Here is an 18688-nt window from a genome sequence, read left to right on the forward strand (position 1 = left end):
GGTACTTGACATGTCTGCTTGCGGAGTTTGTACATTTTAATTACCACATTCTGTTTCCCCATCTTTGTACATTCACTACACGTACTAGCAACAGAAAATTGAACTTTGCCCCCTCAAAATCTGCTGCAAAAAGCGGTGGTACGAATTATATGCTTTCTGTCTGGTTTTTGCTACAGCTGGAAGCAGACGAACGACATTATTTTGTATAAATGAAGTTATGTAACAATCTGTTTTCCAGTCTGATTCCCAATGATTTTTATGTCTGCAAAAAGAAATCACAAAAGTCTGATTGATATCTGTCAATCTAAAATGAGAGACCAACGAGACAGCACTTTGAAACCAGCAGGTTGGCTGTCAATCCGAAACAAAAATCGAATGTTTGCTTAAGGACGGATAAGTCAAATTCAACGGCATTCATCTGTCACTGGCATCCCCCGGTGAGGATCAAACCGGCACAAATTCAATCACTGCGCCGGAATGGCGGAAAATTATCTGACTACTGCTGGGGGGTGGTAAAGCTAATTAATTAGAACCCCATCAGGCAGCAACCACACTCACACGCACGCGGTAACGGTCATGTAGGACGATTAAGAACGGTTAGTACTTTTCGGTAGGACAGCTGCAGGTTTCGGTCTCCCGCCTGGTGGACCCCGCCTGGAAGCGCTATTTTGAGGCTAATCAATATCGCGTTCAACCCATTCCTCCCATCTAATAACCGACCGCTCGCGAAATGTAAATTCTGTGGTTGGCAGGCAGATTTTGACACAATAGGAACATTTAGTACCAAAAGCCAATACTAATTCCCGCAGCAATAACGCCAAGCCGCAGTGCAGTTCATTAATACGGGAATGGATAACCTACTGTTCAGTGCTGCCAGTAGGTGTTTAGTTCAAAGTTTGAGTTATTATTTTGATAATTACCAAAATATGTAAAGTTTTATCGAATTACTTATTTCATGTAGACAGTATGCTAAAATTGAATTAAAACCAAAACCGGCAGCTCAGACCTACCGTGCGACGGTTTTTGACTAATGAAACTAAAATACCCATCATCTAGCTGTTTTGTATACTTACACCTGTAATTGCCAGCCAGATGCGGATCGAGCGGCAAACGGAAAATCTATCCGTATCTATTGGCCCACTCTACTTGCACGGTTTTGCGCCGATTCGCTTCATCCAACATTGATTCGGCGAAAATATACACGCTTCGGCGCCCAATTTTGAAAAATTGTACTCAACGCTCGATTAATGCCAGCCTTCCGGTAAACAGATGGGTTCACGTTTCACCGCTGAAGGTTCACTCTCGATTGGGAGCACTTCCCGCTGCGATCCGAACGTGGTGCGTGGTAGTAGCTTGAAAACTACCCCGCGCCAATGATATCCCGCAGCGGAATTTCGACGCACCACAACCGCACCAGGCACTGTATTAACTTAATTATCCTCTAGAAGCGCTAGCGTGTCTAATTGAAATGGTTAATAAATCCACATAAGCTGAGAAATAGCGATAGAGTGTGCCGAAAGGTTCTACGAAACTCGGGCTACCTCTAATATCTGTCACGCTCCATCTATCGCGTTTTTTTCGCATTTGGGTTGGTAGACGTGAGCAGACAGTAAATTAGTGGTTGCGGTATACCGAGTGACAGTCGATGTCGTAAATCATCAGTAATACAATTACCTACCAACTAGTATGAGGGCAAGAGTTCACATGAGACCCACGGGAGAGCGAACGCTTGATGATAGTGCGGCTAAAATGTCACGTTTCGCCGTAAAGTTCCCGGCATCCCGACTAGGGTTCATGTGTTTACGAGTATTTTTTTCATGAACCAATGAATAAACAATGAACCGGCCGACCCACGACACGATGCAGTAGTGTGGGTATGAGACACACACTGCAAGTCTCCGTGTATGAAGGATTACAGTTGGAAAATTGTGTCAACAATGGATTGATGACATTAAGTCCACTTTCCGCTTGCATGACGGAGCATCGATGATTTATGGCTTTCGCCATTGCACCGGCATCAGCAGCATCGACGTCGCATGCTGTGCTGTCGACCCATCGGATTAATTCGACGCGGATGCATACTCGGTATAAGCCAGTAATTAAACTCGAACGCAATAATTACGAAAGTCGTTGTCGGAGCGCCCGCTACACGTGAAAAATTCTTAGACATCTCTACATTTTTTTAAGCCCAGATGAAAACTACATTATTTATATTCATTCCTATGCTTGCGAAAAAAACTGACCTAATTTAACTCCGTGCTAGAAATGAATGATGAAAGCAGCTCAATGAACAAGAGTAAAAAGTCGTTTTGTAAAAGCGAAACATTTCCACTGCATAACATTCATGGAAGGCAAAAACCCGACTTTTCCGATAGATACATTTTTTTCGCCTGTCGATACAATATACGACAAAGCTTCCTGTCATCCATTACTAGTACCCTTCGCGTGTCGACCCTCCTCAGCGTATCCCAGAGCACCTTAGTGAAAAATGGACACATACACCAAATTGATCACCAAAAAGCGAACCCATCTGCTTGACCTACTTGAAAGTGTCCACCAGTTTTTATCGGAAATGCATTTTCTTTTAGATTTGCCCGAAAAACATGTCTGGGCTTTTTGTAGCCGCTTGTGTCAACGTATCAATTTAAATTTGTTTTCGTTTCGTTTGCATGTTTCATTCATGTAAATCGTGTTATCCTTCCCGGGGTGACAGAGGGACGTTGAGCAGCGGTTATTCGAGCTGATCTTGTGGGGAACGCTTTGATTAAGCGGAGTCCAAATGCCAACATACAAATAACCGTAGGCGATGGTTACGTTCAACTTTTTGTAGGATGCTATTCACAGCTGAATAAAATAAATAATTAAATATGACCAATCATAACTATTTGTACATCACATTCAGGCTCATTGATCCTTTTGAAGGAAAAAAAAACCGTGTTATGCCAACTTTTCAGGAGAAAACCGCGACAAAATTCCAACAATTGAGTAATACACGCGTGAACTTGGAAATCTGCATGAAAACTGCGAAGTTTATGTCGAATAGACAGAAGGTCCAATTCCAGAAGGAATGTAGTACCTGGGCTGAAAAAGAAAAAAGTCTAAGCATCAATGAATTTAAAAAATCTAAGAGTAAAACAATCGAAAAGAATATCAAAAAAATTTAAAGTCATCAAGTTCAAATATCAAAACGTCTAAATGTTCAAAAGTTAAAAAGTCAAAAGATCAAGTAGTCAAAATGTGAAAAATGTCTATAAGTCTAGATGTCTACATGTCAAAATCCAAAATAAAAAAAAATTGAGCCTCAAAAATCAAAGGTTTTAAAATTTAGAAAATCGAGCAGAAAATTGAATCGTTAAAAAATGCAAAAGACAAATAGTTAAAAATCGAAAAGTAAATAAATCATAAACCGGGCCAAAAAGTCGAAACAAAAAAGTAGTCTGCAAGTCAAAAAATCCAAAAACATTAAAAGATAAAAGTCATAAAGTCAAAAGTTCAAAGAGTAATAGTTCATAATGTCATTAAGGTAAAAGTTAAATAAGTACGAAGATCTAAAAGTCATAAACTTTATAATTTAAAAGAACATAAAAACAATTATCGAAGAGTAAAAACGTCAAGACGTTACAAAATCCACAAGTAAAAATATCAAATAATTTGAATGCAGAACAGTCAAATAACAAAAAAGTAAGAAAAAAATTAAAATGAGTAAAAAAACGACTGAAACTCTGAAAGCCACAAAAATAGTAAAAAAACGAAATTAAAAAAATGAGTGAGTTGAAAAGTCAAAACCTTGCAAGGAAAAATGATAAGAGTATAAAATCTAAAACTCAATAGGTTTAGAAGCAAAAAGATATTAAGTCGTTCAACCAACAAGCAAAATTAGGTAGAAATAAAAAAATTAAATATAAAAAGCCCAAGGCGTCATTCATAAATTATGCAAGGACTTTTTTCGAAATTTTCGACCCCCCTCCCCCATAATAAGGCTTAGTAAGATTTTGCATTACCCCCCTCACCCCCATGAATCTTACGTAAAATTTGTTCTTCAAGAAAAAAAAATATTTTCGAAGATAAAACATTTGTTTTACATAAAGCGTATTCGTAGAGGATAAAAACAAAACAACTTAATTCAGTTAATATCATGTTGAATTTAATTGAATTTAAGGTCAAGTAGAAATGAAGTAAAGTACGAAATAATTCAGCGACGGTGAATTCACTGCTTTGTCAAGGTTCAGCTGTTAGAATCAGAGCGAGTAAAAATTTACCTGATTTAAATTTTTTTTAGTTTTGTTAATTTTGTTTAGTTTTTTAAAAGTTTTCAATCTTACGTAAGATTCTCTTGAGTCCCACTCTCCCCCTTCGTAAGCATTCGTAAGAATTTTGGATACCCCCCTCCCCCATAAACCCTGACGTAATTTGTGGATGGCCCCCAAGGAGTTAAAAAACACAAAGAGTTAACAAGTCTAAAAATTTAGAAGTAGAAAAGTTTAAAGTCAAGAGTAAACAAAATATCAAAGATTCAAAAAGTCAAATAATCAAAACGTGATAAGTGAAAAAGTTGATAAATCGAAAGGGTCAGAAAGTAAAAAAGTCGAAAAATAGAAAAAAATAAAAGTGAAAAATCCAAAATTCAAAACGGTGAAAAATTTAATGGCGAAAATGGTAAAAAGTCATTCAACAAATTTCAAAACGACAAAAATTTTAGAGAAAAAAAAACACTCAAAGTCAATAGGCTGAAATCCTAATGTCAAAATGTGAATTAGATAAATAGAAAAAAAATAGAAAGTCAAAACATTAACAAATCAAAATGCCACAATGTTATAAAGTTTTTAAGTGTGAAAATTGAAAAGTTAAAGCTTCCAATCATCGGAGAGTAAAAATCACAAGGAGCAAAAAAGTAAAAAAAAAATGTCAATGAGTCAAAATGGATTAGAAGCTAAAAAATTCAAGAAGATAAAATTGTTAACTGTTAAAAAATTACATTATCAAAAGATAAAAAAAATACAAATAGTTATAGAGTCCAACAGTGAAAAAGTCTCAAAAATTCAAAAAGTCAAATACTAGGAAGTCCCAAAGGCAGGAATCCAAATCATTACAAAATTACAAGTAAAAACACGAGTAGTAACAAACCATGGTTCATAATAATTGGGCTGGTAACAAGCTTGTTATTCTCCTTAGTAAGGGGGAAAAGCAGAGTGAATATTCACCGCTTACCTCTTACGCAGCATGAGCTTCGTAAAGCAATTTTGTGCACCAAACTTCTTTATTCTGTTTTGTGCTGTGTTTCTGCTGCTCGCAGAAAAATAATACACATGCTGCTCACGCCATAGCTGAGCGGAACAAGAGTGGTGAGTCACACAGAAGTACACCACAGTGATTACTGCTGAGATAAATTCGATAGCATTTGAAGAGCAAACATGCATGACGGGAGATACAAAGCAAACAACGCAATCTACTTTCCTACCTGGATGCTCCCTTCTTTTGATATGTATGCTCAAAAAACACAAAGTAAATGCACTGCAGTGAGCTCCGCTGTTTAGTTATTGTGAAAAAAGCTCACACTACTTTCAGATTCAACCGCGGTTTTTTTTTTTGCCAGCTACTTAATACACACGATTCGCTGCTCTCTTCAAGCAAGTTCGACGCTTTGCCGTTAGTGTGTTTCTCTGAGGAGAAACTTACCAGGTTGGTAAAATTTATCTGGACTAATATGTCAAAAAGGTCTTAAGTTTTCAAACCTTTTGTTATAAACCGATATATCTGAATCAGTGCTGCAAATTTTCGACACTGCAAACGAAAGTGACAAAAACCGAATTTTCACTGTCTCAAGTTGAAACGACCATTAAGCGTCAGCGGTGTCAATTTTCAGTGAAAGTCCGGTCATTGAAAGAAAAGAGATGTCCGATTTGATTTGAGCCAATTCCTTGCATGAAGTCGATGAACTATATAAGCATCTACATTCTCAACCGCTTAATCATCGCTAAAACAACACAGCGTGTACGAAACCCAGGAATGCTGCTTTCACTGTCAACTGATTGTAGCTGAAAATTCCTTTCATTTTCAGCTCGTTCGTTGTAAGTTGAAATTCAAAGATTTCAATTTCAACTGAAAATCCTTTCACGACAGAGAAAGTTTGCAGCGCTGATCTGAATAATAACGGGAAACAGAGAAAAGTTGTTAAGAGATGACAAGAAAATTATTCGAATTTTACTTTAAAAATATTGAAAAAAATACAGCACTGAAAAAATTGGATTTCAAAACAAAAAGAAAATTGAATGCAACGCCCCTCTCCGTTCCACTATAAAATGAACACAATTACTTCTATCAGGTCAAAACTAAAAACCAAGTTTTGAGAGAACCAGACAACCTCCACTAATTGTGGGGCACTCAATTTTTCAATTTTTGACAAAGCATCATTTCCCATATACAAAAAAACATCATATTTCAGAGATAGTAAGAGCTATAGATAATGCACAATGCACAATGGTCCAGAAACCGAATTTAGGCGAAAATTTGGGTCTAGAGCTCTTTAGCAACATTTTAGAGAAAAACTTTCTTCTACAAAGTTGTTACATATGATAAAGCGCTCATTGAAAAATTATCAAAAATTAGGGTGACCAACATTTTCGATGCAATCATCGAACATTCGTTGGGTTGTTAAGGCGACCAGCTCCGAAATAGGGTGACCATAAAAAACGACTGTGTTCGATGCATTTAATTTTAAAAAAAATCCTAACTTTTGAACCAGTTGATCGATTTTCGATCTTTTTGGGTCAAATTAAAGGTAATTACGTCTAGTTATAAGAAAAAATACCAAAAAATAAATCTGGGTGCTTTTATATGCATAATGTATAAAATTATTGAAATTTTCGGCTTGTTTTTAAATTGAATTTACTCAAATTCAAAAAATAACATATCTCTTAAAGTTCCTCCATTTATAGAGTCAAGTATGCCCTTCAAAATGAGACCAAGAGATATTTTTTATGTTTGCCCCAAAATGAATGACATACAATTGAAAAACGCGTATTTTTTTATAAAAAAATATTAATAACTTTGAGCTAAATTGAGATATTTACGATGTCAGCATTGCAAATTATTTCTCTTAAAAAGCTCTAAAAGTCGTTCAAAGACAGTTTTGAGATGAAACTTGAAATAAAAATGTTAGAGCGTAAAAAATGGTTTTTCAATATAAATCGGTTGTTTTCAAAGATAGAGAAAAACTTGATTTTACAAAGTTACTTAAAATTAATGGAGCTATAACATTGTATAACAAATTTTTCTTCTATCTACAAAGATAAAAAAGTTAGATACTTGATTGCATCGAAAATGATTGCATTCTTATGAAAAACTTCCCGCTGAACACAATCAGAGTTAAGAAATTGAGAAAAAAATGGATTTTTTTGAAAAAACATAACTTTAGTTTTTAAACGCAAAAGTATCAATACTGGCAACACTGTAAGAAAAATCTGTTGATGTCATTCGATTGAGAATTTAAAAACCTTTAAAAATACTGCCTAACATATACTAGCGCCATTGGCAGGGGGTTGTCCGATTGACCCAAAACTTTGGATTTTTATAATCGAACGCTGCGGTGGAAGATGACGAGCAAAAAAAGCCTAGGACTAGGGAGGCCCGCTGCATTTACAGTTTTAGGCAATTTAATCATATTTTGAAAAAGCGGCTTTTAAAATATTTAATTAAAATGTTTTTGTTTTTCATTCTTAATTTTTTTTGTCTTACGATTGTTTATTTTTTTTTTGTAAGACCAAGTTACTGTTCTAGACAGTTGCCAAAGACATCATACCAATAAAAAACCGTTCTGATTTTGAAAAATTCACTGCTTCCATTAAGAAAAATTTCAATTTTCGTGTCATTCCTTTATGATCCGACAACAATATTTTAGCTAACCTTTCGTATTTTTAATAAAAAATAAGGTTTCAAATAATAAGCCATTTTTATTTTTATTTATGTACAGTGTATATTTTTTACAGAAATATGCAATAATTGTCTACACCTTTGCTACAGACGTCACACCAATCAAACAATCCGTTCTTACTCAAACTATTTGTAATCATCAATACCATTTACACATGAGCAAAAACGACATCTCTATCCCATAAAAATATCTGTGCATAGGTTCAGCTAGGCAAAATTGTTGATTAAAATGGTTGCCCTATTTTCTGTAAAATTGTTTCATTGGCGATATTTGACTTTTTTTTTTCAAGTTCACAGCAATCGATTTCAGATCAGGTTTTTACATACTCCGGAAATAATTTAAAAATAGTGAAATAAAAATAGCTTATAAAATTCGAAAAGGATGGAAAATCTACGGTAAAACTGTTTTTAAGGCTATTCACGAATAAAGCCAGCTTTCAATGTCCTAAAATGAACAAAACTGCTGAACAGTCAGATTATTGAATGGAACGAGTAATCATCGGACGACTTACTATTTGGAGAACATAGCGGGCGAGGTAAAACATCCCATTTGAGCGTTTCTATGTGAGTTTTGACGACTTTGGCAGTATGAGACCGAGCGTTGTCATGCAGTAAAATCACTTTTTTGTATCTCTGCTCTTTTCGTGGCCGTTTGCTTGACTTATTTGCATTAAAAAACAGTCAATACTACTCCTTAGTGATAGTTTCGTTCGGCTTCAACAGCTCATACGAAATAACACGCATCGCCGAAATAACATCGAATCGCCAATCACAGAGCATATCATTCGCAGCGTGTATATTCGGGCAAGGCGACGACGTAGAGGGATGACTGGGCAGTTGCCATGACCTTCTTTTCTTTGTGTCGCAGTGGTGAATTTATTTTTCATCACCCGTTACGATGCGATGCAGAAAACCCTTCCTTTTGCCACTGAAGCATTTGAACAGGCGAAAAAACGACGCTTGGTGCTTGCATTTGATGAGTAATTTGAAGATTATTTTTTTCAAGCGAAAAGTTATATCTTTCCACAGAAAGAGGGTTACCGATGTAAATATTTCGCCACACAATAACACACAATCTCTAACCATGAGACCTATCTTAGCTCAGACGAATACCAAAATTAATCTATTAAAAACACTGCATTACTCAGACGTGCAGTCCCCTCGTTTGACCTTATCTTATCGTCACGCTTCACATTCTCTCATTCAGCGAAATATAATTTCTTTTAAAAATACAACGAAAAGATAGAGGGTTTTTTTCTCTCTCATTTCATTAAAATATTCTAAAAGAAGCACATTTGACAACATCATCGCCACTTGAAGTAGTATGGTTTATGTGCCTCCAGCCGCCGGTGATGTTGATCTCCGCAGGCTCTCTGTCTTTTCCAGGCGTATTATCAGCGGCACGTACGCAAATAGCTCCCAACAAAAGCGTAGATCGTTGCGGATGTTTCCAAGCCGCGTTTATTACACCACTAACGCACTGCGGGTGGGTGGTTCGCTTTCTCCAGAACGGAACGGCGGCAGCACCAGCCAGCTAGTGAACCAACCACCCAAACGCACACACATGGACAGCACGAGATCGTGCTGATTTATATGGATGCTGTGAAATTTATATGTTGTTTATTTTATAGCCGCCGAAGCTGGAGTCGGCGGTGTTTGCATGCGCCGGAGAGCGACATGAAATTCATTGTTAGCTTTAAGCCTCTGCTTGCTACCAGAATGCCTTATTGATAATGACTCAAGAAAAAAAAACATTAATAGAAGATTAATTTTTTTCTCTTGTTCTTGTTTTCAGGTCTATCGTTACAATCATCAGCCCTCTTATTGGTAAGTCGGAGGAATAACGTAATGCCAGAATAAAGTATCCGATATGTACTTTAGCAAAACGAAAAGCATCCATTTACGGATGCTGGAGTCCTTTCGCAATCGAACCCATGCTATTCATCGGAAAAGGAACGTTACTTGATTACATCAGAGGTGCTTTGTACAGCGAGCGTGAATGACATTCGGGAAGCGTTCCACGTACGTGAACTGACTGATGGGTCTAATTGTATTCTCCGGCAGCTATTTATATGGTACAGCTTGGATAGCAACGAATCCATCAGTACCATCGCAGTAGTGGATTCGCAACCGAAAGCCGCCGGTTCCTATTAATCGAATTTCATCCGTCGCTAAGGGCGGCGGCAGTGGGATTAATTTGAGCGTTCGACAGTGAGCCGTGACGAACGACATTCGGATATTTATTCACAGGATCAAACGAATCGAGCACGGTATTCACTTTTCGGACCACGTTTCGATGGTGCTGAAAATCAATTTTTACTACACTTCAGGGCAAACGATGCTTATGCTGGAATTAGATCGATGACAATCCGCTTTTGACTGAATGTACCATGGTTAACCTTCTGGCAGAAGCGTTTAGAGGGATTGTGAGTTTTTCAAACTGCATCCTCTGATGGGGAGTAGAATAGTGGTTTGAATGCATTTCAGTGAATAATGTTATTAGGCGAAAACCAAAATTTTAGTTCAATTTTCTACCGATCGTTATCCAGGCGGCTGACCTATTTCCATGGCCATGTCAAGAATAATGAACAGTTTTTTTTGCATCCCAGGTATTCATGAAGATAGATAAGAAAAGACCGTTCTCGCACGTCAACGTTTACCTTTATCCCAACGTTGATGCAATCGAAATTCGCTTCCAATTTTCCGTTTCACACCATTTCGGATATCAACGGTGTCCGGAGTAAAACTTGTCAGACAGCTTTTTATTGCCACAGAAAAAAACGACCTTCTTATCGGAAAAATTTATCGAGCTTCGATTCCAAAAGCTATCGCTATTCCCACTTTCAGGTAAAACATTGTGGCAGACATCGCCACCGTACGTTGCCTCGGCTGCTTTCATCTGTACCGTACTAGCCGCAATATCGTCGAGAGCAAAAAAAAGAACTAGGCGATGACTACTCAGAACACACGGATTCGCCTCCTCCCACACTGTAGCCGACGACAACGACAAAGATTCGCATAGGGATAGAACCGAACAAATCGTTGAGCGGATTTGCCCCGAATAAACACACCGCGGTTCTCGACTTTCCGCTTCATCGAACCGACCGATGATGAAAATTCGATTACCTCGGCTCGCCGGATCCGCATACAATCCTTCCGATAAATGGTAGATAGTATGGTAGAATATAGACAGTGTTCTTTGCCGCTACCGTTCAATGCAATTTCTCGGCCTGAATGGTGGGCAGAGAAGGTGTCGCAGATGGCACCGTTGCCATCGCTGCCGCCACGTCGCGCCGACAGAGCGAATGATCTGTAACTGATGTAAATTTTAATCAAATTGGAAACTGTCTACAACAACAATTTCTCTGCAGCACGAAGGAAGAACAGCGAAAAAGCTACCAACTCTGCTCCAATCTTCCTCCCGTCGCTATGGGGCATACCGAGGGAGGCAAATGGAGCTGATGTCAGCGATGTTGACGACCTCGCACAAATTTCTATCCAATTTGTTTAATCTGTCAGCAGCAGTTCAGTGCGCAGAAAGAAAAAGGAAAGAAATTCCAGCTCAGTACCTTCGTTTCGGCAACCCGACGAACTGACTGCTGACAGCAGGACCGGTGGTATGCAAGAAATGCTCACTCTGCCGAACTCGGCAAAGAAAGACCTCCGAGGTGCGACGACAGTATTAGAAAGCCGGTGACATCTTGTTATTTTTTGAAAAATTAACAAGCTCAGCAGAAAGCGAACGTTTCCTCCGGAGATTCTAATTCAGAGGATTTTCACGCAGAACTCCCCCGTGGAGCCGTACGGTAACTTTTTATGTTTTGAGTCTAGAAGTTCAATGGGACAGAGGGACAGTTTGCTCCGAGCTTGTTTGGAATATGTTTGATTTTTTTGATAAATTTTAGAATATTGAATGAATCATTTAAAAAAATTAAATATAATCTGAGAGGATGTCACCAACGAATGCTTGAATGGGCATGGAATCCCTCAACAGCATTGCTGCATAAATCGATGCAAGATTGGTTCACGCCAGCAGCACCGATGGGTTGTTAAGCTGAAGCATTACGATGGATAGATTGCAGAATTTATGCGATCGTCACTTCTTCGTCTTTCGCTCATGGCTACATCACACAACACAATCACTACCAGTTATTATAATTACGAGCGATGCAAATCGCTTCTAGAGCGTGGGGACCAATTAATTTAGTTTACTCAGTTTACAGCGGAAACCGTACGCTTATCTTATATCGGCTACCCTGATGCTACGAAAACTAATCTTGAACTGAAATCAAAAGACACCCCGAGAAGCCCAGGCAGGTTTAAAGGCAGCTCTCAAGAAATTCGTGACCTCTCTTTTCGCCAACCTTCTACGGTACCTAATTAGCCTCTGAGCTCTGCTCTCCCCGGAGAATGTTTCTAAGCAAGTTTCATCCACTCAGAAGCCCCCACTTGGCAAACTCAAAAGTAACGAAACTAACTTTTCTAGTCCACTCTTTTCCCGTCTCATTAGCAACAGCTTAACATTCGCCGAGAGAAACGCTTGGACATTATTGAGGTTAAACTTTTTAATTTGGGTTATTTTCAGCTGAATGTTCAACCCGTATAAATTTCCTCTGTCAAAGAATTCACGAAGTCGCAAATAATTACTCCGTGACCCACGACAGGATGCAGTATTCTCCAAAAGTGGACCATTCATAGCCGCCGTAACTGTTACGCAAGTTATCTTTATTTCCCAGCTCACTCTCAATGACTGGCAAACGCGATGACATAATGAACTCATTTCTGATTTTACCACTCCCTGCCCTGTAATCAGTGCCTAATGCTTACATTTATTGTCCATTCACCGTCTCAGCAATATCTGTGCAGACCGCGACGGAGCTGTCAGTCAAAAGAGGAATTTAGAAACATACTCGAAACCGTTCGCAAACAACACCGGGCACAGGTTGTTTAGTCTTGTGCTGCAATAACCGTTTCGAACCATACACACCCGACAGGCCGCGATATAGGATTTCATTCGAGCGGTTACGCTCCGGCGAGTCCCCGCTAGCTAGCATTCTGGCGTGGTGCTCCTACCAAAATGATACGGATATCGCACCTGGCTGACGAACTGACTGACTCGAGCATTCGGTCCAGTCAGCCAACCGGCGACCCACACTAGACGTTCCGGTGATTGAACGCTCTCGAAAATTGCTGGCATTAGATTTGAGCTGCGGCCACACGAAGCCACACACCGAGCCGAACCAGCCCGGGCAACACAATTTGCGACGACCGGCCAAACCCTTTAGCTTCAGTTCGGTTGTGGCAAAAGGAAGTAATTTGAATCGAACCGGCCTAGTTTTTCGCCAGTTGCAGATGCTCAAATTTTCGATACGGTTCGGTTGCGCTCGGGCGTTACACGCGTACTGGCATGGCACAGAGCAGTGGAGAAAAACGATTTTCCTACGCTTTCTTCCCGTTTTGCATTTCCAATCTCATTTGTTTAACCCATTCAGTCCAAGCAGCTCCCTCCCCCTTCCCTGACCACCCACGTGAGCATGTGCAGCAGTTGTAAAAGCACAACTAACCAATTTTTGCTTTCACGAGAATTATGATGGATTGCACATCTTTCGAAGGTGCCGATGGGAAGCTCTTTCCACCCAATGCTCACGCCTTTCAGCGGCGAATTGAGTCTACATAGATACATCGTTGCGATGATCGATATCTCCCGCAGGTTGCCCAATTCGGAACTGAAACGAAACCTATGCGCTGCTGCAATCAGCAGATGTTTATCGTTTTCTTCTAGTCTATCGTTCATTGGCTATCTGTATGGGGTTATTGTTTTCCGATTGTTGGTATTTTGCACTGCGATGTACAATTTTGTAGGTGAATTGGAATGCGGGAAAACTGGTTGGTTTGCCTATAATCGGCACTCTCGTGATTCACGTTGGATGCTAGTTCTTTTCGATACTTGAAGGGCGTACGAACCGAAGCGCCGCCTACATGTGAAAATATTTGTCACGTCAAACAGTAGCACCCAAAACCGCAGACTAGCAATAAAATAACTTTATGAGCTGCTAGACAAAAACCATATTGGAATATAACATGAGACTGGGTTTACTTTGGAGCAATCGCCAGGGCAGCAAGACCTCGATATTCTGTTGTAAACACTAACAAATTGGAAGCAATTTATAAAATCTAGAAAGGGTAGAATGCAAAAGCTGCTGCAAACTTAATTCATCAACATAAGGCCGTGGCTATAATTCTGTTTACTGTGAAACCAAGAAAAGTGAAAATCTGATACGAACTGTTCAATTCTTCACGGGGGTAGGAAAACACTTCGCTTGGAACTGTAAACTAGTACGATTCAAAGAATTCAAATGGTGTGGATCGGACCTTTTACCCAAGTAGGGTTTATTTATTCACGCAAACACGCGCAATAGTAACAAAAGCAGCAGCTAGCAACGTTTATGCATAGTTATACAGTTCACAAAATTTGAATATTCAAGATTGATCTACCCTTTTTTATTCGCTTGGGATCGGTTATGAGTAAAATGATAATTGAATAACCCGGTATTAAGATAGAATTGAGAAACGGAACATGAAAATGGTTTTCGAACATCTTATTGAAACAAACACAAAAAAAAAATTAAACCGAGTTTCATGAGAGCAAATTGTGTACTTGAATTGATGCATTAGTTTTAAATCATTTAATTTGCAAGTTTTTGTTCGAAATTTAATAATGTGTGTTTATTACAGTGTTAACACATCGGTACATGACAAGTACCAGAGTTCAGTATTTTGAAAACGAGAACGTTTTCGCACTATTTGAGAAAGAAGAGGGCAATGTCACTAAGAACGAGGAGTCATATTGACGCAGACTATCTTTCTAGGGTACCAAGGTTTTAAAAAAATGCAAATGATGCTTAGAACCGGGTTTTGCTTTAACTTTACCTTAAAATGTCAAACTTAAATTGTTTAAGAATTTCACTACTCACAGGTATTGATTTAAAGGATTAATTTCATTAAATAATTTGAATTATAAATATTTAAAATCTTATAAACTACTCGCCAGTTTTAAATTTCTTCACAGAGTACAGCAACACCCAGTTTGAATATCGCAACACCTTCCTAAAAATTAAGCATCGCCTACAATAAACAGATATTTTATGTTTTCGAACACATAGAAAGTTGAGGTCTTCAGTAAAATTGTTCAAAAGCGATAGGGTTTCTGAATGGTAGACAGTTCACTGCGGAATACTACCGCTACGTAGCGCAAGTGTGCACACAATTCTTTATGCTATTCCTAGAAAGTTACGGTCTTCAGCAAAGTTGTTCAGATAGTCAGTGTGCACGCAAATCTCCGTATTTTAACCTCAACTTATTCCATGATTCGAAATTTTAATCGCTGAGCTGTTAAATACCACAATACTCTGAGTTGTTGGATTCTCAAGATAAATTCAGTTCAAAACACTCATAACTAAACGCAAACTAGCGCCACGTAGTGGTCTTCTTTTACACCAAACTGTCCATATACCAAAAGCCTTATCTTTTCGAGCAAGTTGACTGAAGAGCGCTGCTTTTTAAGTGGTTGGAATCACGACATAAATTGAGTTCAAATCACCAAACTTTAAAACAACCAGAAACCCTGAATCTTCTAATCAACTTAGCTGAAATCTACAACTTTTGAACTAGTTGGGTTCATGAGATAAATTATGTTTAAAATATTCAAAACTATAGCCATATTGTCTATAAGTATTTCGTTACACAATTTGCACTTATTGAGAGCCCTTGATCTTCTAAACAATTTAGCTGAAGGTCACGATCACGACTCTGTAATCGGTGGGAGATTCTCGAGGCAAATTGAGTCCATAGCAGTCAAAACTACATGCACCTTATCCCTGCCGCTGGGAGCTTCGTAGCTGCAAGGGTACAGAGTCCGCTTTAATAAGCAGGTGGTCGGGTGTTTGAATCTTAGTAGAATCAATCGAGCCATTGGGTTGTCAAAGGACTTCAACATGGGTTTATTCTCAGGCTCTCCACTATATGAGCCGTTGAGAGCAAAAGTGGTACATGTGCCATTAAATAAATTTTTCAGGAGACGCGATAAACGAAAACATTCAAATAGTAAATTATTTTCAACAATTTTTTCCAACATAACTGCAGTAAATCATTGCTGGAAAGGTTTCAAAAGACGGTACATGAAAGCATAACATGTTGTGGTTGAGAAACTTATTCAAACTTCAATGGAAAAACATTTACCACTTTTGTTCTATGGGAAAAATAATGACAAACGGAAACGTTGAGAGCAATAGTGGTACATGTCCAGTCTGAGCATGAAGGAAGCATTATAGCTCGCTTATCTTAGGACAGATGTCTTCAGCAGAGTTGTCCAAGTGATTGAGTACTATAGAATGATGATCTTTTTGTTTAGGAATTATGTCACTTCGTGGCGCTAGTGTATATGTATTTGGTAACAGAAGAGATTTTACATAATCTAGATCGGCAGGGGCCAATCATTTTCCTTCTAGAAGTAATTTCGAACAAAAATAGGAAGCTTTAGGAACACTTTTGAAAATTGACATTTTACGCTAATTCCGGATCTTCCGGTGAACCATCTGGTGGCCACTTTGAACCACCTTTCGATCAAAAGATCATTTCGTTCCTAGTCCCATCCCACAGAAGCAGTTTCGAAAATACTAGGAAGCTCTAGGATCACTTTAAAAATTGACCTCAATTACGGTATTTCTGGATCTTCCGGAAGGCTATCCTGCCTGCTTAAAGCCAAACCTGGGTCCAGTGTATAAATATATATATATATATATATATATATATATATATATATATATATATATATATATATATATATATATATATATATATATATATATATATAAATATATATATATATATATATATATATATATATATATATATATATATATATATATATATATCTACATCAAAGACATCAGAGTGTTATCTTCTAAATTGGCCACTGCATACGAGTTGATACTGATATAGGTAAAATGCTTTCTGTTAAAAAATAGTCACGGGTACACTAGCGCCACGTAGTGAGAAAATTCCAAAGCAGACAGATCTTCATCTGAAAGTACTCAATCACTTGACCAACTTTGCTGAAGACATGATTGTTTTATATCCTAAGATCCTCGACTTACAAATAATCTAACATGCACAGACTGGACATGTACCACTTTTGCTCTCAACGAAATGGTGATTACGTTATTACCAAAAATTGTTTTGACTGTAACTTTGGTTTAGGTTATCACATCTCGTTTTTTCTTGGATATTCTAGTACTTAATTGCGTTCTGCATCAATTCATGCAAAAAACCCAAAAAGTGCCAATATGGCACATGTACCACTTTTACTCTCAACGGCTCATATATAACTGAATTCTATAGTACCCCTGCTGACTTTCATCCTAACAAAAATAAGTACCGTAAACTGGGGTGACTTTGATCACAGTACCTCTTTTTCGAAAATGTGGTAAAAAAGCGCTCGTAGTGCTTGGAATTTGTCGTAATCTTCACTGATTGTGTGGATATATGTCTGCACTGCTACTATTCATGAATTTCCTGCTATTTGAATAGTGTTTTTCATGCTAAAATATTAATTGAAAATAAAGTGTATTTTTGGCGATTTTTGTTGCATACAAACAATCGGTTCAAGCAGATTCAAAGCAACAAGCTGCCATACGTAAAGTTTTTTATTTTGTTCTTAGATTAGTTCTTACGATCAACAAATATTATAACAATGCATTTCATTGTTATTTTTGCAAGTTTTTCCTCGAAGGCAATGTTGAGTCCCAATAATCTCCACAGCGTATTACATATTTCTCCTTAACAGAAACCCAAGACGTGAAGTAACATGCAAATTTGGACAATTGCATAAGTCATATTTCACGTGGACTGGTTTTTGATGATTTTAGACCACCTTCCCTCTCAGTGGATAATCATTCATATATATTCTAAAAATTTTGTATGAATCTTGGACATTCGCCAACATAAACTGTTCACGTAGAATGTGAATGGCCCCCAAATTGCTTTCCATATTTATGAACTCGTTTAAGTCGTTTTAGGCTGTTTGATTTAGTGAAAGTAGCAAAGCGTTACTTCAAATTCTTAAAAATAATGAAGTGATCAAAGTCACCCCGGAATGATGATTGGTGTAAAATGTTTAGAGCATATTTAAAAACAGCAAAATTGTTACTAAACTTTCGAAGTAGTGACTGTATCTTTCTCAATGCATGCCAGTACTTATTTTAAAAATATCAAACTATATTGTTTTCAGTATATTCTGAAAATATTTGAGATACAATCAAAAAAGTGATCAAAGTCACCCCAGTTTACGGTACCTCTTATAATAAAACTGATCTGAGTAACGTATAACAGTTCTTTTTAGAGAATTGTAATTATGGCGCGGTCTTGGCTGGGGGAACGAGGTTTCGATGAGACTCCTTTCTCTTGACAAAATAAGTCCTTCTTATACTAAAACTGATCTCAGGAACATTTATCCTCTCCAAATTGTAATTGTAATTGGCGATATTGACACGGAAAACGAGGCTTCGATAAGACACCCTCCTCTTGACATAATAAGTCCCTCTTAGAATTTACCTGGCCAGAGAGTAACGTTAGATGTAGTCTCACTCCAGGGAATAGTGTAATTTGGCGATATTGGTAGGATAGAAAGACGCTCGGTATAGCAGAGCAGTAAGCTTGAAACAAAAGGGTAAACTTTCACACACAGGTGCTTATTACGAGA

At 38.0% G+C, this 18688-nt stretch overlaps 1 protein-coding gene across 1 annotated transcript in view; it reads left to right on the forward strand.

The window, feature by feature from the left end:
* LOC129716702 (uncharacterized) overlaps positions 1-18688 on the forward strand; it is a 125971-nt gene that overhangs the window by 42144 nt on the left and 65139 nt on the right. Inside the window, exon 2 of the mRNA XM_055666536.1 lies at positions 9725-9756. The gene's annotated coding sequence lies outside the window, so the exon portion shown is untranslated. The remainder of the gene's footprint in view (positions 1-9724; positions 9757-18688) is intronic.

The sequence above is a fragment of the Wyeomyia smithii genome, chromosome 1 (genome assembly GCF_029784165.1).
Source record: "Wyeomyia smithii strain HCP4-BCI-WySm-NY-G18 chromosome 1, ASM2978416v1, whole genome shotgun sequence".
NCBI classification, from domain to species: domain Eukaryota; kingdom Metazoa; phylum Arthropoda; class Insecta; order Diptera; family Culicidae; genus Wyeomyia; species Wyeomyia smithii.